The 25935-nt window shown below is 41.5% G+C and overlaps 1 long non-coding RNA gene across 1 annotated transcript in view; it reads right to left on the bottom strand.

The window, feature by feature from the left end:
- Positions 1–1767: 1767 nt before the first annotated feature.
- Positions 1768–25935, bottom strand: part of LOC136834752 (uncharacterized) — a 38591-nt gene continuing 14423 nt past the window's right edge. Inside the window, exon 3 of the long non-coding RNA XR_010851869.1 lies at positions 1768–2334. This is a non-coding gene — a long non-coding RNA (uncharacterized lncRNA). The remainder of the gene's footprint in view (positions 2335–25935) is intronic.

Raw genomic sequence — 25935 nt, 5'->3', positions numbered from 1 at the left:
GTACATGAAATTAATTACACAGTTTTAATTAATGAATTGTTAAAACATGAAATTAATTAATTCTATCAACAGCTTTAGCAAACTCTGCAGTGCCTGCAGTTACAGTTTTAACATAAATCAGCTTCTAATGATTTCTTCTGTGTAAATAGAAATCTTTATACTTCTAAATAGTATCTCTACATGTTACCAAAGGTCTCCAATTATTTAATTCAAATGTCTTTCAGGTGAATTTGGTTTAACAGCATTTTATTTGAGAGTTGAAATGATAAAACAATGTTACTTTTCATTTGAAACATATACTTGTCTTTTAACAACGGCTAGAATGATTATTGTATCTGCTTGCCAGTGTAAGATACTGATTCCTACTGTATTGTAAATAGAAACAGGATGTTAATGTAATTTGGACATTCTTGTTAAAATTAATAAAAAAAGATTCAGTAATGAGTCTTTTAATTATAATCCTTTTTTGTACATCTTTCTCAATTGGAACGCTCATGTTTTTAACTTAAGGGGGATCGCGTTTCGACTTTTTAACGACAGGTTGTTGATATATAGGGGTTTGTTAAAGGATATTGTGTGGAACTTCTGGGGAAAAAATTTTGTTCAGTGACCTTAGGTTTTGTGACGCCAGGGCATTTTTCGGCCAAAAATGGCCATTTTCAAAATGCATCTCCTCCTTTGCTTTTTGGTTTTAAGGGATGAGATTTGAACCACGTATAAAACACACATGGACCTTCGATACACAGCCGGGGATTTTTGATTTTTCAATTATTTTTCGAGATATGAATTTTTTTTTTTTTAATGAAATTTTCCCGGAAAAATTACAGAAAAAAAAAATTGCCAAAAATCAGAAACTCAAAATATTAAAAATCCCCGGCTTTGTTTTAATCTACCATGTTTCCCCATGTTATATTTAAAATTTCATTTAGATTGGTCCAATACTAAGGGAGGAGATGCATTTTAAAGGCGAAAAACTTGTTTTGAGAAACGGGCCTTCAAAGTTTTAGTTACATAAAAAAAGTAAAAGGGACTTCAAAGACTGTGTTACAATTAATTCTATGGTTTTAATTTTTATTTTTGGGTATTAATTAATGAAAAATTATTATAAATAAGAATATTAATTGATTATTTATGTGCCTAAGACACATTCTTATAAATTTTAGGTTCCTGGTCCCCCTGTCTGATCTTGCTGCAAGGTATTACTCTAGGTATCATAGTTGCCTACACTTTTTTATTAGTGTCTCAGAATCCATCCCTTGCCAAATGGATCCTGGGAATTACTTTACATTCACAATTAGGGATTCGTGATTCAAGTAATTCATCAAGTCTTGCTTCACTTATTATGATCATTTTATTTTCAGGATCGTCTATAATATCAGCCTCCGAGCTACTGCTTTCTTTTTCTAAAATATCTTTGCCCTTTGGTAGTGACTTGAACAAATAAAAAAGGTGTTTAGGGGTGGATGTGGTTGGTCTCTGGTTTTGATGGGCGACAGCTCTCTCTCTCCGTCACCCATTCCCCTCTATGGCACTAATTTCTTGAACTCTTTCTTCTACTTCTCGCCTGGACTTTTCCACTTGGCTTTTCCGCATTCTAGAAGCATGAAGTGAACTCTTGGACCTTTTAGGCACGGTGAAAAACAAAAACACTGCAGAAAATACAGAGTTCAGTCAAGGCTAGCGAGCATGAAAAACGTGTCCTTCCAGCTTGGAAGTTTATAGGCAACTCTGCCACAATCGCGTCATGGTATGACGCGTGTGCGTTGTCATGGCTAGGAATAACTAAAAAGGTGCCGAGTAGGATATTATTGACATTATACATTTCATTTCAAAGGAAGTTTTCGTAATATATATCGCAAAAACTATACCAGACTAAATCATTTTTGCGCTACTGGTGTTTTATGGGTATATAGTTATTGTTACATTTTAGGCCATAACTAGAGAAATACGGCAAATTTTAGCATAATATTTCGTGGACACATTCTTGAACCCTATACGAAGCCATAGAATTTTTTTTCAGCAAATCGAATTTTTTAAAGATTATTGGGTTTTTTTAGGCGGCCGATCCCCTTAAAGACTTTATCTAAAATTTTGTAACCCTATAGGCTACAGAACTTTCTGAAATATTTTTTAGAAATGTTTGTACAGTCTTGTAGCTTCAAGAAAAATTCTAATCATAACTGGGCACTCAGAATAAGTGCACTGAAAACTTGGCAAGTATTGCAACTTATATGTATGGATACCAGCTCTATGGTTGTGTGAGAATATTGCTTTCATAAGTGTGCATTCACCCCTCCTAAACTCTGAAGGCTGTGGATGTTATATTACTGATGCCTGGAAGAGTTACAGAAAACATTACTTATTGAAGACTTCAAAACCAGTATCATCATTTAGTGCTTATTATTGTTTGAAGACTTAAAAACCAATATCATCATTTAGTGCTTAGTATCGTAACTTGTGGGCAAAGTGAACAAAATTTCAGGTTATGAGACTAGAATTAAACTGTAATTTTGCAGCAAAAGCATCAAAATTGGATTTTTATTTTTTAATAACACCTTTGTTGGGCTGAGAGGCAAGAATTCTGATGAGCATCTACATGAATCTAATTCTCAATGTTGATTTGTTCACTAGAACAAATTCTTTCTATTGAACTGTGCCTCTATTTTCAGTGGAGAACTATGTGCAATGTAACTGCAGAAATCTGTAATTTTCACTAACCTGTAGTTTTACTGAAATTCTCAAAACTCTTGCCCTAAATCATCTTTTTAGGACAACAAATTAGTTTTTCACTCCACTGATGGTGCAAATGTGTAAATATTTTGGATCCCTCTCAAGGAGATAAGAAAAAACAGGTTTTGACATAGGTAGTTGCTGTTGAGTCCTCAACGAGTTACCTTCCATAGGTCTGTCCAGAGCTCCATGGTAACCAAACTAACGTCAAAGAATTCTCTTTTAGTTGGTCTCGTGGCCAGGTATTGTATCATAATGATAAACCCTATGGCATGTGGTGGAGTGTAATTGACTAAAAGATAAGAGGGCTCTTTCCCTTATCTTACAGCAAAGCTGCACTGTACCTAGGTTCTTTCCTTTGTCAAACCTGCTAGAAGAGGAAGAGATTATCGTGCATGTGCAGGCTGGCAAGAGACCAGGATGCCATTACTTTCTGTTGGTCAATGCAGATGTGTTAAACTGTGGGAACTACAGAGGAATAAAGCTTTTGGAGCATGTATTCAAGATACTAAAAAGAATAGTAGAAGGAAGGTTGAGAGAGCTGATAGATATACATGAGCAGCAGTTTGGGTTTATGAAAGGAAAGAGTGCAGTGGATGCTGTTTTTATAGCAAGACTAGTCCAAGAGAAGTATCTAGAAGGAATCAGGAAAGTTTACTTGTGTTTTGTGGATCTTGAAAAGGTGTATACAGGGTACCAAGAAGAGTAGTCTATTGGTGTTTGCTAAAGAGAGGAGTACCAGAGAAGTTGGTAAGGTTAGTGAAGATGATGTATTAGGGTGCAAAAACTACTGTACAAACAAAATATGGGGAGACAGACATTCCCTGTGGAGGTGGGCCTCCATCAGGGATCAGCTCTGAGTCCATTCTTGTTCCTTGTCATTATGGACACACTGACATCAGAATTAAGGAACAACGATGAACGGTGAGATCTGTTGTTTGCTGACGATTTAGTCATTATAGCAGACACAGAAGAAGAAATGCAAGAAAGGTTTTTAGCATGGAGAGGAACCCTAGAAAGGAAAGGATTTAAAGTGAACATTGGAAAGACAGAGCTAATGACTAGTAGTAGAGAAGGGCATGAAGAAGTAAACATTCAAGTGGAAGATGGTACAGTGCTAAGAAGGAACAATGAGTTTAACTATTTGGGATCAATAATAACAGAAGAGGGAGGTACTGAGAAAGCAGTGAGACAGAGAGTGAAAGAAGCATGACAAAAATGGAGAGAAGTAACTAGAGTTGTTTTAGACAAGAAAATGCCATTAAAGCTCAAAATGAAGATTTATAAGACAGTTATCAGGCCCGTACTATTATATGGGACAGAAACCTGGGCACTTAAGAGGAAAGAGGAGGGACTGTTGGAAAGAACTGAGATGAGGATGGTGAGATGGATTGCTGGAATATCCCTACTGGAAAGGAGGGAGAGTCAAGATATAAGAAGAATGTGTGGTATATGTAATGTAATGGAGAAGGCTAGGGAAGCTCGTTTGAGATACTATGGTCATGTAATAAGAAGAGAGGATGTGGAAACAATCAAGAGAGCAAAGAACATGCCAGTGATGGGGAGGAAGAGTGTGGGGCGTCAACGGATCAGATGGATGGATGTGGTGAGGTGGGACTGGGGGAAGAAGATGCTAGGAATAGAAATAGGTTTTGGTAACAAAGAACAGGAAACTAAACACAAACTCATGTTTTAGGATATAGTTCTACAGTGACTTATCTAAGCATGCTGGTTTGGTTGCAGTATTGTCACACCTTCCCCCAGCAATAGTTAGTATACCCACCCATCAGGAACACCCCTGGTTTTCCACTGTAGTGCCTATGGGTCAGGACTAACTATACCACCTACTGATACACAGTGTAGTCAAATTTGTTCGAGCTCATGGCAGTATTGTTTTAAGAATACTGTCTATGATGGCCACCCTATACATTCGGAGACTTCTGCAAAAGAGACATTTCTGAAGAAGGCTAAAGACTTACTTTCCTTATATTGTGACCTGGGAAAGTGTGGATTTGCCTTTTTAATGAAGGACACTTAAAATTATTCTTAGCCCTTGTAGAGAGTGGTTTGTTTGTACTAGGGGTAGGAAAATCAGACTCTCTGGGATGTTTGCCGTGACCTCTAGGTAAACCTTCAGTGCTTGAAATGGGCATAACGTCTTGTCTGCTAAATTGAGTTTTCTTATCAAAATAAGAGGTTCCCTTCTCAAAGGATTCACATTCTTGGCCAGGGGATGTATGGTCCCCATCTAAGAGAGCCCAGTTCACTAATATGATCTCCTGATGCTAGAGCAATCAAGATCACCTTTTGCAGCATGTGAGTTGCGGTTATATTGGGTTCACTGAATTGAGGGGTTGACAGTTAAGTCTATGCACCTTATTCAAGGACCAAGTAATTGGAAACCTTTCAGGAGTGGGTATGTGTAGTGCAAAAGACCTGAGAAGGGAAGTGACGATTTCTATACTAGAGTCAATACCGAATCCATAAAGCAAGGGTTCCGTTAATGCTACCTGGTGTGTCATGATTGTTATAGCAACAAGGTGTTTGTCTTCAAAAAGGTGTATGAAAAAATTTAAAAAGCTTTTCCACAGAGATCTCAACTGGGTTCTCAGCATGGATATAATCTAACTATATCTTCCATACGGACCGGTATTGTCGGCTATGTCCGTAGTTTTTGTACTAGGTACCTAGTAGTGTTGGGCAAGTAACTTTCACGGTAGACAGTATTTAAAAAATCCACACATGAAGGTCTCGGCTCAGAAAGGAGGATGCGTACACAACTTTCCCTCTTTCTGTCTGAGATAGAACAGCAGATGGTAGTGGAACTGATCTCTTTACCCGTTGCTGGAGTAATAGGAACCAATGTCTGTTTGGCCAGTTTGGGGTTATTAAGTAAGCTGTTCCTTTGAAGTGTAGAAGCTTGCTCAAAACCTTCGAAATCTGGGACAATGGAGGAAAAAGGTATATTGTCTTCCATTTGTTCCAGTCTTGTAGGAAGGCATCTCTTGCTGTTGCCTGACTGTCGAAGTTCAGAGAGACACATACACTGTTAGTCTGTGATTCTCGTATGTGGCAAACAGATCCACTTCTGGTTGTGGAAGCATGTTGGCTATTGTTTGAAAAGAGAGATCCTGTGAGGTGAACTGCAGACAAGTGCCACTTCCTTGTTTGTGCCATCCAAAGGATGGCTAGCATTACCATATTAAGAAGAGGTGAACGTGATCCCGCCCTCCTGATGCAGGACACTGTAGTCATGTTGTGTATCTCTTTTGGAGGTCAGTTTTTTGAGAGACAAAAAGACAGCCATCATCTCCAGGAAACTGATATGACAATTCCTCAGAATAGCTGACCACCTCCCTGCCACCTGACAATCCTCCCAATGTCCTCCCCAACCTGTCAACGAGGCATCTATCTGTACATATCGTACAGACGGAGGAGTCAGGGTGACCTGTTTCACCAGAGACTCCTTCCGGGTCCAAGGCCAAAGTATCTCCCCAACTTTCTGATTCTTTTGACGAGGTCGGTCTCGCATTTTTTTTTCTTGCATGCGATAGCCAGAATCTGCTCACATTTTTTTGTAGCAATCTGAATACTGGCTCTATTACTGATGCGAACTGCAAGAGGCCCTTTGCACGTTCTAATTGCCATCTGGGAGCTCTGGGCTGTGCAAGGAACGTTTTGAGTATTGATGGGGAGAGACAACTGGCCATGACGGGTCCCAGCCACTGAAAACATCTGCTGGGCGTGGGACTGAATTTTTTCAATTTATTAGAAGACCTTTCGAGTGGAGTCTGTTCACCACTGTTCTTAAATTTCTCAAACACACTTTTCTTGTGGGTCCCCAGATTAACCAGTCGTCTACAGTAGGTAGGCTATTAGTTGTACAGTGAACCCCCGAATTCGCGGGGAATGCGTACCTGCACACCCCCGCGAATAGATAAAATCCGTGAATACTTAAAACCCCTCTAAAAACACTTAGAACTGCCCATTTTGATAGTTTAAACACAAGAAAAACCCTGTAAAAATGCTTATATCTGAGTATTTTAATAGTTTTATCACAAAAAGTGCATTTATTCATGAAAATTATATGAAAATACAGTAACTATTGAATATTTCTCGGTGAAAAATACGGCAAATGGGCGAATTTTCCGCGAATAATGGGTAGATATGTTCCACACAGAAATGCGTGAGTCCGCAAATCGTGAGAACGCAAATACGGGGGTTTACTGTATTCCTTCTTGTCTCAGTTCTCGAACAACTACCGTTGCTAATTTTGTAAAAATTTGGGGTAATGTTAGGAAGGGGAGGAAGGGAATGGCAATAGGGACATAGCAGTATGCATCTTTCAGATCTCTAAAAGCTGTCCAGGTCCCTTATGGAATGATTGAACGTGCTTGGGCAACGGTAGTCATTCAAGACTTTTGGCAAACAACATGCTTGTTCAATGTTGATAGGTCGAGGATCACCCTTCGTTCGGAGGAATCCTTTTTGGGGATGCTAAAGACACATGCTTGGTGGCAAATATATGCATGTTTCTCTTATGGCTCCCTTTAACAGGGCCTTCTGCACATAATCTTCCAGAGAGGGAGCTGGTTTTTGGAGGAACCCTTTTAAAGGAGGGGGGGATAAGACCATTTCCACCCAAACCCATTTTTTTTTCCCCTCTTGATTTTTTATTTTTTTTAATTCCTCCCCCCCTTTTCTTATTATTTATTTATTTATCTAACGACTTAATTTTTTATGTACTCTTTCCCCCCTTCTTTTTCCAGCCCGAGAAAAACCCTAAAAGAGTTCAGAGGTCTGGTTAAACAAATCATTTATAACTAACTAACCACCCAAACCCGCTGAAAATAATGCTGTGTCCCCAAGGGGAAGACTTCCATTGCCTGTGGTGTCATCAAAGCAGACCCCCGACCATAAAATTCTTATTGGGATCCACCTTTTCCTTTTCCCCAGTAGGACTGTCTTTGGACCCTGTGAAAAAGATGTCCTTGCTGTTGTTGTTGTCCCTTTATAGGGAGTTGTCCCTTCTGACAACCTGCCTGCTTTTGAGGAACACTTTAGGGGGTGACTGAAGGCTTATATGATTTTTGGTCATAGCGAGCCTTTTTTTGGGTTTGGTAAAGGGAAGTTTCGGGTTTTTTGTTTCCTGAATTCCCCTTTTCCAAGGAGAGTGTACACTGTACAATTCTGCTTATGGCTTGCTCATTAAGTTTAACCACAAGACTCCTCAAACAGGTCCTTACAGAAGGGGTTAGACTGTAATAATGAAGTCACAATGGGGAGTGACTTGTTGGAGCCTTCCAATGTTTCTATTCGTGCTTTTATGCGCCATTCCAGAAAGTCATAGTGCTTCCAATACGGTTCTCAGTCTTTTCTATATTAATGATAAATTGTGGAACATTTCTTTTAGTTAAAACATCTAATTGAAATGACAAATTTTTAAAAAAATTTCCACTTTTCACTACTAAAAATTTGTGATTACAACTTAATGACAGCTACTGTATGTGTTAGCAAGAAAAATTGGGTTTTCAGCTGTTACAAAAATTAACTACCAATTACAAAGTTTAAAACTTTAACTGGAACTTAAAACTAAACACCTGAATTGCTTCTATTGGCTTTTCTCCTGTAGGTGTTTCCATAATTGTTGAAATTTGGAGCACTGACAATAACTGAATCGGTTCCAAATGGACCAATGAAAGGTAATGGCATCCTGGTCTCTTGCTTGTCGACAATATGGCAGACTGCGCATGCGCGATAATCACTTCCTCTTCTAGCTAGCAAGTTTGATGAAGGAAAGACCCTAGGTACAGCTTTGCTGTAAAATAAGGGAAAGAGCCCTCTTATCTTTGAGTCCATTACATACTCCATCACGTGTCATACCATTTATCATTATGACACAATACCTGGCCATGAAGCCGACTAAAAGAGAATTCTTTGATATTAGTTTGGTCTCCATGGAGCTCTGACAGACCCACGGAAGGTAACTCCTTGAGGACGAAACAAGCGACTACACTATCAAAAAAATGATAAAGCAGCCAAAACTACAATAGCTGCCAGGTTTTCTGGTATCCAAAAATAAGGGTTTTTATTTTCTTCAAACTAGTTACAGGTATGATGACATATTTAGAGTACTTATTCATGAACATAACTGCAAAATTGCATTTTTTATTATGCAGCAATGTTGCAATTAATGTGAATTTAAGTAAAAAAAATGCATTGTACCAAGTTGGAATGAAAAGAGGGTTGACAACAAAAATCACTATGGCTACCGTGTTGCTAATTTAGTGACTTTTACATTGCATGCAACAACACAGAATTGCAAACAAATTGAAAATCTGCATCCACATTCATTATCAGGCAAAAATTCTGCGTTATAACTAGTGTGAGGTTCAAGAAGTGTCAGAAGTGAAAGACTGATTCTTCATTATTCTCGATAGGTGTTTATAATGCGGAAAGAGGACGCAAAGGTAATGGGCGACCTGAGGGCCGCCCCCCCCTGCGTCCATACAGAAATTGTGTTTGTTAACAGGCACAAGAAGACATATATAATGCATTACAGAACATGTAAAAGGCAGATATATATATCTCTGGAAAGGCCGTACATTGATGCAAACAGTGAGATACATAAAGAATCTGAAATAGTAACAAGTAACATATATGACGTGATTAATATACATATAAGAAGTGAAACACAAGAATGGAGAGGCGATCTGACGCCCTTACAAATACTAGCCCCGCCCCCCACAAGACAATAATTAGAGGAGCAATTATTGGATGAAACAACATTAATCACGCAATCGCTGAGGTAGTTGGAGTGGGTCCCTACTCCTGAAGAACTGTGGGTGTGGGTTGGAACTGACATCTGGAGTTGGCTCGATGTGTCCCCTGGGCCGCCCTGGATCCCGCTTTGGTGGAGGGGCGGGTGGTCTGCGGGGAGGTACTGAGGGGGAACTCTGGGCCGCCTGCCTGTCTCCTTGCGTACTTCGCTGTCTAAGAGGAATGCCGGCTTCAATCTGTCTAATGGTGACCCAGTCTTCATGCCTGTGATGCCAAGGGAGGTATGCCTTGGCCGCCCACCTGATGACTCTCGGTGGGGGCCCCCGTAGGGCCTGGTTAAGGGCGGTCGACGGGCATCCACCCTGATGAAGACGTAGGTGCAGGAGTCTAAGGTGGGTGGGCTGTAGGTGGTGGTTCTGTCGGTGAAGGTCTTATGGCAGGGCGCGAACTTGTGTGCCAGTTCCCTCAACCTCGGGAGGGGGGTGTGGGCGACATCGGCAGATGGCGGGGGAATTCTCCGGGAACGGCCAGTGTCTCCCCGTAGACTTTCTCAGCAGGGGAAGCGTCGCCATTTGCTTTTGGTGTGGTGCAGAGACCCAGCAGGACCCAGGGGACTGTTCCTTCCACCTCTTGTCGGTGCAACGTGCCATGAAAGCTGCCTTAAGAGAGTGGTGCGCCCTCTCAACCATGCTGTTCGCTGTGGGGTTGTAGGCCGCTGTGCTGTGTAGTGTTGTACCCATCAGGCATGCCAAGGAGACCCAGAGCTCTGACAGGAAGGCTGGACCCATGTCTGTGGTGACGCTGTCTGGCACTCCGAAACGGCTGGTCCAACTGGAGAGGAGGGCCTCTGCGCATGACGCTGTTGATGCCTCCTCCATGGGGGTTGCCTCGGGCCAGTGGGTGGAGCGGTCTATGATCGTCAGGAGGTATCTGGCTCCTCCTGACTGCAGAAGAGGCCTGACGATGTCGATGTGGATGTGGCCGAAGCGCCGATGAGGCTGGGGGAAGTCACCGACCCCGGATTCTGTGTGCTGGGATGTTCTGCTCGCCTGGCATGGGATGCAGCTCCTTGCCCACTGTCGGACGTCCTTGTTGATGCCATGCCAGATGAACTTGTCAGTCATGAGGCGCACCGTTGTGTGCCCTGATGGATGGGAGAGACCATGGACTATGTCAAACGCCTGCTTCCTCCTCGAGGCGGGTACTAGGGGGTGGGGGCAGCCTGTGCTGATGTCGCAGAGGAGAGTTGTGTTTGAGTTTCCTAAGGGCATGTCTACCCACTTGAGAGCTGTCACTGCTGTTCTGTAGCCTGCCGTCTCTGGGTCTGCTGCTTGTTCTTTTGCCAGGTCTTCGTAGTTGATGCCGAGGTGAAGGGAACTGATTTCTACTCTCAACATGGTGTCGGCTACTGGGTTCTTCCTGCCAGGGATGTAGTTGATGGTGCACCCGAATTCGGAGATGGCGGTCAGGTGTCGCTGTTGCCCTCCAGACCATGCGTCTCCCTGCTTTGCAAATGCGTGCACCAAGGGTTTGTGATCTGTTAGGATCGTGAATTCGGTCCCCTCCAGCAGGTACTTGAAGTGTCTCATGGCCTGGTAGATAGCCAGCAGCTCCCTGTCGAAGGCGCTGTAGCGGGTCTCTGCTGGCGAAAACTTGTGGCTGAAGAAGGCCAAGGATTTGGGGGCGCTGTTCACTAGTTGCTCAAGTACTGCACCACAGGCGGTGTTGCTGGCGTCCGTTGTCAGTCTGAGGGCGGCTGCAGGGTTGTGGTGAGTCAAGGTAGTGGCATTGGCGAGGGCTGTCTTTGTTTCTATGAATGCCTGCTGCTGCGGAGCCTCCCAGGTCAGTGTTTTTGGCTTGCCCTTCAGGATTGATGTCAGGGGGTACATAGTGCGGGCGACGTCTGGGATGAAACGTCAGTAAGTAGTTTATCATCCTGAGAAACTCCTGAAGGGCCTTGATGGTTTGTGGTTTTGGGAAATTCTCTATAACTTTTACTTTAGAGGCCGCAGGGCGCACTCCTGCTGGGGAAATCTCGCGCCTGAGGAAGTCTACTTTTTCTGTCCCGAAAATGCATTTGTCGAACCTGATGACTAGTCTGCTGTCCTGCAGATGTTTCAAGACGGCGCGGACGTGGCAAAGGTGTTCCTGTGGGGACCTGGAGAAGATGAGAATGTCGTCGACATAGCACATGCAGAAAAGCAGATCCCCCAAGATGGTGTCCATCAGGAGCTGGAATGTGGCACCTGCGTTCCTGAGACCGAAGGTGGAATAGGAAAATGTATAAGTCCCGAAGGGCGTGATGATGGCGGTCTTTGGGACGTCATCGGGATGCACAGGGACTTGGAAGTATGGCGTTTGGCGTCTTGTAACTTTTGGGGGGACAGTCGCCGGAACTTGGCATGGGTCGGTGGGCCTGTTGTGGTGATATGATGGAAGATGCTGTGCTTTGCTGAAGCCCCTGGTGAGTGGCGTAGCTCTGGTTTGAATATGTCCGGGAACTCCTTTAGGAGGGATGTGCAGCCGTTGGGGGCTGTGGAGCAGATGGCGGGCATTCCAGGTCTGGTGGAGAACTGACAGTAGTGGCAGGTTCCAGTGCCGAGGAGGCGCTGTCTTCCGACGTCGACCAGAAGTCCGTGGTGCCCTAGGAAGTCTGCGCCCAGTAGGGGGAACTTGACCTCCACGATGACGAAGAGCCAGTGGTATCTGCTGCCCAGAACTGAGATAGTCCGGGTCGTCCTGTCATACGTGCAGATGGTAGTTCCGTTTGCTGCTATGAGGGTGGGTGTTGAGTCAGGTATCTTTTCTAAATCTTCCTCGGATGGTGGGAAGACTGACTGCATTGCTCCTGTATCTACCAGCAGGCACCGTTTCGAAATTTCATCTCTGATGAAGAAGCCTGCTGGTCAGGGGGAGTTGGATTTTGCGGCCACCGCTGTTACTTGCGGCCGCTTTTGTCGGTTTTTGTAAAGGAACAGGGAAGTCTGCAGTTCCTGGCGTTGTTGCCAAATTTTCTATGGAAGGAAGAAGCACCACGCCGGGTTTGACCATGTCCTGTGTTCCCTGAATGGTGTCTTCTTCCTGTAAACAGCGTTGATGTCTCTCTCACTGTCGTCGTTCTCCTCCATCAGGCTGCAGGCCCCTAGGACAGCGGCGTGTTTCGAGGCCTTGGTGGCCTCGTGTATTTTCTGGGTGACGTTGACTAAGGCGTCTATGTCGAGGGCGTCTGCGTCTTTCATCTGGCCCCTAACTTCCTGTGTGAGGCGCCGAAGGAAAATCACTCTCGTTAAGTCTACCTTCCTCTTCCTCCCGTTTTCGTCGCGGCCTGGCAGTGTTACCAACCCCTGCAGTTCGCCCCAGGCTTCTCTGGGTGATGCTTCTCCAAGGGGCTGGGATAATAGGCTGAGTGCGCACTGTGCTCTCTTGGTCACGGGCATGGAGTAAGTTTGGATGAGTTTATCCTTCAAGGCCGCTTATGTGACCTTGTCCGGCTGCGCGTCGAGCCAGGGGGAGATTCTGTTGAACACCTCTTCTGGGAGCACTGTCATGGTGAGGTCGGATTTGATAGCATCATCTGAGATGCGTGCCAGGCGAAAGTGCAGGTCTGCGTGCAGGAACCATAATGCTGTGTTCTGCCGCAAAAACAGAGGAAGTCTGACCGCGTCTGGCTTTGTTGGTGAGAGGGGCGTACATACAATACTCGTGGGTTCACATTGAAGTTCAGCTTCTGACATCTTTACTACTCACACACCAAAACGCAGGAAAATGCCCCGTATTGAGTCCGTTAATGGTGCTGATTGTTCGAGTGGTTGAACAAAGTGCCAAAATGTGCCCTTTTTGGGTACGCCGTATTTAGTCTGTTAATGGCACGGTTTCCATCAGGGAGGAATCTATCAGAGGCCTAAACTTTGATGCCGTAATTAGTCCGCTAAAAGCTCTCTGATGGTAGGCTGCGGCCATTTTTAGTCCGTTAATGGCTGGGCCAAAACTGCGCTACCTGTTACTCCGAGGTCACCAGTGTGAGGTTCAAGAAGTGTCAGAAGTGAAAGACTGATTCTATATTATTCTCGACAGGTGTTTATAATGCGGAAAGCAGACGGAAAGGTAGCGGGCGACCTGAGGCCCCCCGCTGCGTCCATACAAAAATTGTGTTTGTTAACAGGCATAAGAAGACATATATAATGCATTACAGAACACGTAAAAGGCAGATATATATATCGGCGGAAAGGCCGTACAATGATGCATACAATGAGATACATAAAGAATCTGAAATAATAACAAGTAACATATATGACATGATTAATGTACATATGAGGAGCGAAACACAAGAATGGAGAGGCGATTTGACACCACTAGTTTGAATGAAAAATGAAAATTGACCTAAAAAATCACAAAGGCTGCAACCTTACCTAATTTTGCACCATTCCTGCAGACAGCAAAAATACTTGATTATACCCTATTTGAATAAAAATCTAGTTGGTCCAAAAATCACTAAGGCTACAGCTCTTCTTTTTTGTGTTTACGTTACTCGCAACTTTATTGCATACAAACTGCAAACATTAAAATTGTGTATTGATAATCATTAGCAACATATGATACCGCATTATAGCTCCGTTATTTTAACGATTTTCACATCGCTTGCAAATTGCTGTATTGTAAATTAATTGTAAAGTATTAAAATTTTGCATGCACATTCATTAGCTAAAAACTGCACCATACTTGGGTTCAACCAAAAAAATTGATTAAGCTTTCGTGTTACTGTTTTGACGATTTTTAATTTTTATTTTTCAGAATTACTGCTTTGCAGGCAAATGGTAAGACACTGTAATTTTTCATTTATATTAGTCATTAGTCAGCAAAGGTGCCACATTATACTCAGTCTGAATCTATACTGGCCCCCAAAAATTTCTCTTCGTGGTTGTTATATATTAGTGTGAGAATTTAATTTAAGGATTTTATCGAATCAAAACGAAATGTACACCACTAAGATTTACTACAAATTATGAAAAAGCAACATGCCTTCACTGCCCTTTGCTTTAGGACAAATATTTCTCTTCCTCCTCCACATCCCCATCTTCCTTGCCACGACACACACTATTGTCACAATATACACTCCCTCTCCTTAAGACAAACGTGATCGAAGTGAACACACACACTATAGTCTATATGTTGTTTAACAGCTCTCTCTCTCTCTTTCAGACACACACACACAATGGAAAATTCCTTGATTCCTCTTATTCCTACATTTGCATACACATGCTGTACTTATTTTCTTGATTTTTATTTTTAATGATTAAATCATTAATGGTAATTTTTTTTTAAAACTTATTCTTTTTTTGATGAAACTAATTTATTACTCATACAATATGATAAAGGAAAAAAAGAGAAAAAGATACCAGAGAAAAATTAGGAAAATAAAGTTAAAAACTCTACTGAGTTATCATGCCATATTTCATTACATGAGGTCTATCATGATCGACTGACGGAAAAGTAAGATTTTTTGGTAAGAGGAAAAGGGATCGCTCATCTGTAAAAATGTGTATATAAAGAAGGAAATGAAAACTAAAATTTCCTTGCTGGGTATTTTCTCCTATTATCAATGGGACGGGAAAGTTCGTCGACTTTGTATCAGTAATATAATAATAATAATAATAGTAATGAATTCAGGAACTCACTTCATCATCCTGTATCATCATCGTCTCTTAGTGAAAGATTCTGAGAAGGCAGAAGAAGCGTGAGATGAGAAAATGGAAGAAGTAAATCATGAATTATAGAAATTTGGTATAAAATACATTTGTTTTGACACTATTGTCCTTGTAAAGTCCCCGCTCAACGTGTTCTCTATCCTGTTTTCTGCGGTGCCTTCACATCGACCTTGGTTCGATCAGAATATGTTTATCACCATAATTGTAAATTGTATATTTATTGTCTTTCTAAACAATCATGCTTTATGTACAAGTAACGAATTATTTATGTTGTGTCAGACATCACTGATCACTATGTTTTCTGTTTGAACCTGTCCTGTTTTTGTAAAGAATTAGTTGGACCTCAGGTCACCTGTAAATCTTTGTACCCGCGGTCTCTGTGAAGTACGCAGACGTCTGCATCCCACTTTAAAGGCGGCTCGCTTCATCAATAAACTAGCAGTACTTGTCTTCCTGCTCATTATTTTGCACCTCTCTCACAGTGGTGAACCCTGGAGTGGTTCCCGGAAGCCATTAACAGACCCAAACGGCGACTATGTCTTGGCCCGAGGAACCTTACCCACGCCCCTAATGGACTAAATACGGTGTTCTAACAAAGCGTTCGGGCATTTACCGACCCTCGTCGGCAGGTCACCAGCGTCATTAGCGGACCCACACGGCATGCTCCCCCAGAGTGTATTGGCGTGAGTATTCCCCCACACTCCAAGTGAGAGCGCAAAATGAGCATGGACGCGGACATTCTCAACCACGTACAAATTACCGCGAACCTCTCGGAGGCAGACACCTCCCTCTCGCAACCCCCTCCCGCGCGCACCTCCACACCGGTAGCTGCGCCCCACACGATGACCCCCTGACGGACCAACCAAAGACAGACCTTAACATAAGGCTGCTGCCATTTACCAGGGAGAACGCAGTGTCCTGGTTCTACAGGGTCGAGCGGCAGTTTAGGGTATCAGGCCTAACAGACGAGGTGTTGAAGGCGGACATCGCCATCAACACCCTCCTGGAGGAGATATACAAGAAGATCGCCCCTTGGTTGATGACGACGTTGGGCCCCGCACCCTTCCAAGAACTAATATCCACTCTTGTCGAGACCTGCTCCCTGCGGTCTCTGAGAGAGCTGCCCGTGTCCTCTACCTCACCCTCAACCCCTGGCAGGAGGGAAACCTCTAGGAAGCGTGGCACGCCCTCCAGGGGTGAGTCGATAGAGTTGTGGGTTAGCACTCGCTAGGCCCGAGTTCAAGTCTCCAGCCGGCTAATGAAGAATTAGAGGAATTTATTTCTGGTTATGGAAATGCATTTCTCACTATAATGTGGTTCGGATTCCACAATAAGCTGTAGGTCCCATTGCTGAGTAACCAGTTGGTTCTTAGCCACGTAAAATAATAAGTCTAATCCTTCGGGCCCAGCCCTAGGAGAGCTGTTAATCAGCTCAGTGGTCTGGTAAAATTAGGGTATACTTAACTTTTTTTTCCTCCTCCCCGAGACTGACAGCAGTGGCAGGCGTAAAGAAATCAGCCTGTCGAAGGAGATTTTTCTGTGGCAGCTACTGCTGGAGGTCCGTGGGCAGATCATGGACACATATACCCTGCCGGTCGAGGACCTAATCAGGGTGGCGCAGCAGCTGACTGATTCCACGCAGGCAGCCTAGTGGGCAACCACGCCTGCACACTCCGCCATCTGCCTCCTGCCGAAGGACCCCACCACGGAGCCCGTCAATGCCATCGAGCAGAAAAGGCCATCCCACCAGCAGAAAGGGAGGGGCTGGGGCTTTGCTATTACCACCAGAGGTTCAGGAGAGCTGCCCGGAGGTGCGAAGCCCCCTGACCTTTCTTCCCTTCAAAAAACAGAGGAGGCAGCAGCCAACTACACAGACCACCATGGCAGCAGCAGCAAAAACACCCAAGGGGCCCCTCACCATTAGGGTTCTATGTCCGCGACGCGGTCTCCGGCAGGATGATGTTGGTCGACACTGGAGCCATGCGTTCAGTGTTTCCGCCTTCGGGAGAGGACCACAGACGCCCGCCAGACCTGATTGCCTCCCTGACGGCCGCAAATGGTTCCCCATCCTCTCCTACGGCACCAAGCTCCTGTCGATAATTCATCATCATGGACATCAGGACTCCACTCCTGGGGGCGGACTTCCTCGCCCACTTTGGACTGGCAGTCGACGTCAGCTGCAAATGCCTGCTGGACACCGAGTCCTGCCAGTCCCTGCCCTTGTCGCCTGGCCCCAGGGAGCACGCCATCTGTTCAGTCATGCCCCACCAGTACGGTTCCCTCCTGAAGGAGTTCCCAGAGGTTTTCAAACCCGAGCTCCGCCAGATACCCAGGACTCCTGCCAAACACGGAATCAAGACGAAGGGCCCCGACGCACGCAAAGTTCCAACAGCTTCCCCCACAGCGCCTTCAGGAGGCCAAAAAGGCCTTCGCTGAGATGGAAAGAATGGGCATATGCAGAAAGGCTCCCAGCCCATGGGCTTCCCCTCTTCACATGGTGCAGAAAGCGGACAGCACCTGGAGGCCCTGCGGCAACTACAGGCGGCTGAACCTTGCAACAGAGCCCGACCACTACCCCTTGCCAAACATGCAGGACCTGACAGCCTCTTTCCACAGGGCCAAAATATTCTCCAAAATGGATCTTTTAAAGTCTTATTTTCAGGTACCAGTAGCGCCGGAGGACATCCCCAAAACCGCCATTGTCACGCCCTTCGGGTCCTACGTCTTCGCCTTCTCTACCTTCGGTCTGAGGAACGCGGGCACGACCTTCCAGAGGTTGATGGACAGCATCCTGGGGGACCTGGACTTCTGCGTCTGCTACGTCGACGGTATCCTAATCTTTTCCAGAACCCAGGAGAAACACCTTCGACACATCCCACCTCTCCAGAAGGACAACAACCAGGCTGCTGACAGAGAAATTCGTCTGGCATGGCATACGGAAAGACGTGATGGCCTGGGAAAGGCAGTGTATGCAGTGTCAGGCAAGCAAAGTAGTACGGCACACTGAATCAGGAGTGGGCAAGTTCCCCCAGCCAAAGAGGCACTTCAGGCACACCCACGTCAACGTGGTGGGTCCTTTTCCCCCATCAGGAGGAGTCAGATACTTTCTGACAGTCCTTGACTGCTCCACCAGGTGGCCCGAAGCTACGCCCAAGGAAGAAGCCACCTCTAGTGCATGCGCAGAAGCCCTCCTCTCCAGCTTGATCAGCCGGTTCGGTGTCCCAGATGAGATAACAACAGGCAGGGGATCTGCTTTCCTGTCCGACCTGTGGACTGCCCTGGCATGCCTAATGGGGACCACTCACCACAGCATCACCAACTACAACCCCACAGCCAACGGAATGGTGGAATGATTCCACAGGTCTCTGAAGGCGTCCCTCATGGCTCGCTGCTCCTCCGAAAATTGGAAATACCAGCTGCCCTGGGTCCTCCTCAGGTTGAGAACTGCCCCCAGAGCCAACAGCAATCCCTCCTCAGCGGAAAAAGTCTACGGGGAGACTCTGGTAGTCCCGGGGGAACTCGTCGCAGAGGACAGGGACGACATAGGGACGCAGAGGCTCTGTGACAGGGCTGGAAAATTCGCCCCCTGCCAAAGGACTTTCACCGAAGGACGTCCCACTTCATGCCCCCCAGGCTATCCTCCGCCACCCATGTCTTCGTCAGGGATGACGCCGTACACCCACCCTTAACTAGACCCTACAGAGGACCTTTCCTTGTACTGGAAAGGAACAAGAAGGCATTCCAAACAGCCATCCACAGGCGGGAAGACTGGATATCTATAAATTGTCTCAAACCTGCATTCCTGGAGGAGGGCAAAGGAGGCAGACCCCAAAGTCTCCTGCAAGATGTGGCACCCCCTCAGACAGCCCTGGGCGCAGGAAGGAGGCGTGGGTGTCCCCAGAAAACCCAGAAACCAGACAGAAAGGCACCCCAATAAACCACTCCAGAGGACACTGGAGAAGGCGACCACCCTCTCCAGTTGACATCGAGAAAGTGAGGCCCCTTTCGTCGCCCCAGCAGATACCTGCTTTGATTCAGACGTTGCCTCAGTCTTGAGGGGGGAGTATTGTAAAGTCCCCACTCAACGTGTTCTCTATAGAGAACATCCCATTTTCTGCGGTGCCTTCACATCGACCTAGGGTCAATCAGAATATATGTTTATCTCCATAATTGTAAATTGTATATTTATTGTCTTTCTAAACAATCATGCTTTATGTACAAGTAACGAATTATTTATGTTGTGTTAGACATCACTGATCACTATGTTTTCTGTATGAACCTGTCCTGTTTTTGTAAAGAATTAGTTTGACCTTAGGTCACCTGTAAATCTTTGTACCCGCGGTCTCTGCGAAGTACGCAGACGTCTGCATCCCACTTTATAAGCGGCTCACTTCATCAATAAACTAGCAGTACTTGTCTTCCTGCTCATTATTTCGCACCTCTCTCACATCCTTATATTTAGTGACTCAGTCATTAATTCAAACTATCATGGGATAAACGAAAGGGGGGATAATAAGGAAAATATCGGACAATTTTGTAAGAAACTCAAAAAGCAACCCATAAACCTGAATGAGCTTCCGATGGTTCCTTCCTCCTAGTTGATGACGTCATTTACTACACTTATATACGTCATGAAATTGTCGTATGTCACTATCATCAAACTTTTAACAGTGATTTATGAACATATATCTGCTCTTTTTATGCATGCAGGCTGTCAAAGAGTTTTAATACATATCAAAAAGATTTACGAATACATGTGTAACCAAAAAAAAAATACCTTTAGGTGCTAATTATTCGTCTTTTTTTTTCTCCATAGAAGTTATCAGTATGTTTTTATGGTGTGAGGACGAATCCAAGGAGTCTGGAGTAATAACCAAAAAATACTAAAATTTATCTCAAAATATATAAGCAATAAAATTTCATTTTCTTATTCAATGCCTTTATATGAAAATATATTTGTTCTAAAGCCATTATTATGAAGAAATAACATTTATCAATGTAAACTCACTTTTTTTGTAATTGCCAGGGTTCATTCAATTGGCTACACTGAAGGAGATAGCGTCTCAATAAGAGACGGAAAAGACTAACTGGTTACTTTTATAGTTGAGAAATACGGTGATAAAGTTCCTATCTTATTACACCTCTAGTGATCATGAATATCTATTACTAACCAAGGTTTAGGTTTAGGAGGAGACACCCTGAAGTAATATTTTTCGAATGATTCAATCGTTTTACTTAAGTGAAACCTGGCAACGACGCCAATGTGGTCACAGAGAAAGTGAAAGCGCTTCCGCAGCCCCCCAAATTCATTATAAGCCGTAGCAAACAAAAACATTTCGGCCACTGATGGATATTACAAGAGCGTTTATTATTAGCTTTTATATTATATTTGTTTCAATCTATTAAGAGTCACTATTTACTCCACGCAAATTAATTTCATTTTTATATATATATATATATATATATATATATATGTGTATATATATATATATATATATATATATATATATATATATATATATATATATATATATATATATATATATATATATATATATATATATATATGGTCATACCCTGTAGGAACTTATGGATAGGTAATGATCATGCATGAATACAGAAAATCCACCCACTTTATCATTTAAAAAATCATCACTTCAATTTACTGAAGGTTAATCACAATGTTTAAAGAAAATTGTTTTGACTGTGTTCTCTGAATAAAAAATGAATCAGTTTTTCAATAAACATAATAAAAAGAAGTTTATCATAGGATAGACAGCCTTAGAAAGGTTAAGGAGAAATATGTTGATGAAAAAATCATTCAAAGAAAGATAAAAGTTTTTAAAGCACTATGTATCATTTTATATATGATAATAACTCAGTCATTTTCTTAAAGAATAATAAAAGTAATAATACACACGCACACTGACATGATAAACGAAAACATGACATGACCCCTTGATCATGTTGTTAGGAGCATTTTATCTTTGGTTATTAAATAAATCATTACTTAACATGCTTTTTTTTCTGAGACTCATATTCATCAAACACAAGAAACGAAAAAATAAAAAATTAATAAAAAATTTCGACCAGGTTTGGAAAAGCATCAAACAGCAACGCATAAACTAGAGGAACCCCACAAAGCTCCTTCATTTTAGAGTTCTTGCTGCATACGTCATTAAAGGGTAGCCTTAAAACACTAACTTTTCAACTCTAAATGCCCATTTATTCATACCTATCTCGTCTTTGTGTATGTGTCCATTATCACAGTGTTAAATTCAATATAGCATTCTTTCAGTTACATTTAAAACAAAGAAATGCTCTTTATTAAGTGCTAATTATTCGATATTTTCCTTAATGGAAGACTAGCCAGTTTTCGTTTTTGATGGCAAATGGGCGGAGTCTTATAAAGGACTATAGAATAATAAGAAAAAACTACACACAATCTTGGCGTAGTTAAAGTCACAAAATGTAATTTCCTTCTTTAATTTTTTTCATCAGATTATACATATTTTCAAATAATTCTTGTGATAGTTGAACAACAATTAACGACGCAAAACGAATTACAGTTCACCCAAATGGCTACGATGAAGGAAAGTAGCGTCTGCATAAGTATCAAAAAAAAACCTAGCCGGATATATTCTAAGAATAGTATGTAGAGGGGCCAGTAGTGTATGTTTTCACATCTTTAACGATTCAATGAATTTAATAACTGCCACGATGAGCGGTTATTAAAATATTTATCGAAATTTAAACTTGCTATTTTTTCATAAATGACACCTGGCAGCTTTATCATTACGTAAACAGCTTCTGCAGCCCATTTCTTAACTTTGGTTGAAAACAACCACCACCATTACACAAAAACATTCCTCTTGATTTGGAGGGATGTTTCATAAGCGTTTAAAGCAATTTTAAAATTTATTCATATAATCATAATTGTTTATTATTTTGCATCCACTACAAGTTAGTCACTTTTACCACATACATGTATATATATATATATATATATATATATATATATATATATATATATATATATATATATATATATATAAAGTTTTTAAAAGTTTTTAAGGCTACTGTCTTCTGTTATGGTGGAGCAAACCTGACTAGGCTAAAATATTTAGATTTATGAATATTACTGGCAACAGATGTTTGGAAGTATACATTCTATCACTGGATCATTTACGAGATTATTACTCTCAATTTATATAAAAGAATAAAGGGAAAACCCATTTTACAGGAAATTATAGATCTTTATTCTCTCTATAAAGTAGTAATTGCCATATAGTTTTCCCTGTCTCGCTTGAAGAAGATAAAATTTTTGAATGAAAGAGGGTGATAGATTTTTAATAAAAAGAAAGTGGATTTTATGAGAGAGGGTATTGTAGTTTATAAAAACTAGTAGAGAATGTGGATTCAAGAATGATATACATTCAGAATGAGGAAGTTTGTATAAGAAAATGATTTAAATAAAAAGAAAAGTTCTTACTTATCAGTTTCATAGTTATCATTTCCCATATAACTCGTTCTCTTTCTAAAAGAATAAAATAACAACAACACATTCACACTCACACGCTATACGAAAAAAGTGACATGATCCAGCTTATTACTTCATTGTTATGCGAGAATATTTTCGACATTATTATTATTATTATTATTTCCGATTAAATTTATTATGAACAAAATGTTTTGATTTACTGAACATGAAAAAGAAAATATATATGTATATATATATATATATATATATATATATATATATATATATATATATATATATATATATATATCATGGAGGTAAACACCGAAAGTGGAAAAGGCCTGCTAATCCTCTTTCATAACTATGGTTTAAGACGTCATCAAATATAGTAAATGAAAACATTCCTGTCCAGGAGTGATGTAACGCTGTTTTTATTTTTATATTATCATTTTGCATTGCTTTCATACAATTTGTATGAAGGCAGGGCATTCAGTTATGTTTAAGCATACCTGACTAGGCTACAGTAATTAGAGCTATCAATATTAATAATAACAATAACAATTGCTATATTTGAAGGCATAAACTGCATGCACTTGATCATTGAAGAAAATGTTAACCTCAATTTATGTGTTATTAATTATTATTATTATTATTATTATTATTATTATTATTATTATTATTATTATTATTATTATTATTATTGTTCAGAAGACGAACTCTATTCATATGGAACAAGCCAACAGAGGCCACTGACTTGAAATTCAATCTTCCAAAGAACATGTTGTTCATTAGAAAGAAGTAACAGAAGGTAATAGGAAACACAGAAAGAAGAGATCAGTTACTACAAAGGAAAAAATAACCTAACAAATGAATAAGCAAATAGATAAAAATGTCAGTAAAATACAAGCATTGTTTTAGGGTAGTAATACATTGCATCTTCGCTTGAACTTTTCACGATCCAGTTACACATCCTCAGGGAGACTGTTTCACAGTCCAATGGTGTGAAGAATAGAGGACCCCTGGAACTGAGAAGTTCGATACCGAGGCACATTTACTGCATATCAGTGCTGCTGTTCGGCATATCTGGTCTCTCTCGGCAGGAAAAAAGGGATCAGGGATCAACTGTGATAGCAAAAGTGCTCTGTTACAATACAACTTATGAAAATTGACAAACAAGAGGCCATCCGTCGATGGTCCAAGGTCATAACTGCTAATGTTAAGAAACAGAAACCTATCACTGCGAGCCACTTTATCCAAAAGAGATAAATCTCTGGCAGAGGCAGACATTCCCACTGGAGAACAGTATTCTACAGTAGTACAGGAAGGGCAAATGCCCTAAAACAGGCTGCAGCAAGGAGACCCCATGTTACAAAATATATTTCCCTCTTCTCTCTATACAGTAATGGTGCTTTACAATTTTACCTTGTTTTCTTTGAGTAAAAAATATAATAAGTCTTTTCAAAGAAAGAGGCTGAGATACGTGTAGCCTAATACACAAAATTTATCATATTAGAGAAAGGATTAGTAAGTCTTTAGGAATGATATACATTTAAAGTGTTTGAAATAACATCAAACTGCAACGCATAAACTGGGGGAACCCCACCCAGTTCTTTCATTTTAGGCGAGAAATTTACTGTCCTCTCATTGGCTGTCGATGATGTCATTAAGTCTTTGAGAAGGTTGCCTAAAAGCACTAACCTTTTAACTCTAAACGTCCATTTATTTATACCTATCTCGTCTTTGTGATTATGTCCATTGTGACAAAATGCTAAGTTTAATACAGTATTCTTCACGATAGATTTAAAATAAAGAAATGTTCTTCTAGTGCTAATTATTCGATATTTTTTCTTCATGGACGAGTTGCCAGTTATTATTCTGATTGGCGTAAAGAGTGGAGTCTTCTCCAAGGACTCTAGAATTTTAAGCAAAACACTTCAGAAGATCTTGATGCAATTAAGGTTATAAAATGTAATTTCCTTCTTTAATGGCTTTTAGTCAGATAAAATAAATTTACTAATAATTACTGTGAGAAATGAACAACAGTTAACGACACAAAAACAACACTTTTTAAGAATCAGAGTTCACCCAAATGGTTACAATTGAGGAAGGTAGCGTCTGCATAAGTATGGAAAAAGATTGGCTGGTTACTTTATCAGTAGATAAATGAAAAGAATACTACGTATGGGGGCCAAAAGCATATACCATTAGATCTCCAATCATTCCATACTTTTAATAGATACCACGATGCACGAGCAGACGCTCCTAAAGTGAATATCTGTCGAAATTTAAATATGTTATTTTTACGTAAGTGGCACCTGGCTGCTTCATCATTACGTAAACAACTTTTCCAGCATCCATTCGGAAGTTTGGCTGATGAAAATTATAGTTTTCTTATCTCTCACAGCAGTCGTGATGCTTATGCAGTTTTGCTAGTCTTTCAAGAAAAAATAATTACATTTACAGTGAAATAGGCCTAGACAAAATTAAAAAAGGAAATTGATCACATGAGAGAAAGTGTTAAAAAGCTTATGAAGACTGACGGAGAATGTGGATTCAAGAATGATAAACACTGAAAATGAGGAAGTCATTTGACCCAAACGAACCACAAGTCTATAGCCTAGCCATGTTGATGATTTTGAGGTTACGTGCAAAGTTACTCTAGTGTCATCACATTGTCAAATACTGCAATTTTGCATTAACCTCCATCATCAGCCTCACTGAATGCGGAACTATATCCAGTTTGAATGAAAGGTCAATTTGATCCCCTCCCCTAATAAAAATCATTAATCCATGCCACTCACGATTTTTATGTAATTTGAAAAATAGCTGTATTACAGGCAAACTGGAAAATATCCTTATTTATCATTTGTAGCCCAAGTAAACTACATTGTACTGAATTTGAATGAAAAGTCTACTTTGACCCCCTAAAAACTCACTCTTATAGCCTTGCTATTTTGACGAATTTACGTCGCTTGAAACATCTTGAGCTAACTTGAAAATATTACAATTCTGCATTCATATTCGTTATTAGCAACCCTAAATATTGCATTATACCCAGATTGCTTAAAAAGTCCAATTTGACCACCAAAAAATCACTTAAGTGTAGAGAGATACAAATAGTTTTGGTTACCTGTCATGCAATGACGGATAATGTAACACTGATAGTGAGATTTATTTATTTTTATCCTCAATTGAACATTATCAAGACTTTCAGGACTGGTGTGTCTTGACAACCTGATA

This window comes from Macrobrachium rosenbergii, chromosome 54, assembly GCF_040412425.1.
Source record: "Macrobrachium rosenbergii isolate ZJJX-2024 chromosome 54, ASM4041242v1, whole genome shotgun sequence".
Lineage (NCBI taxonomy): Eukaryota > Metazoa > Arthropoda > Malacostraca > Decapoda > Palaemonidae > Macrobrachium > Macrobrachium rosenbergii.
This window is presented reverse-complemented; position numbering and strand designations above follow the sequence as displayed.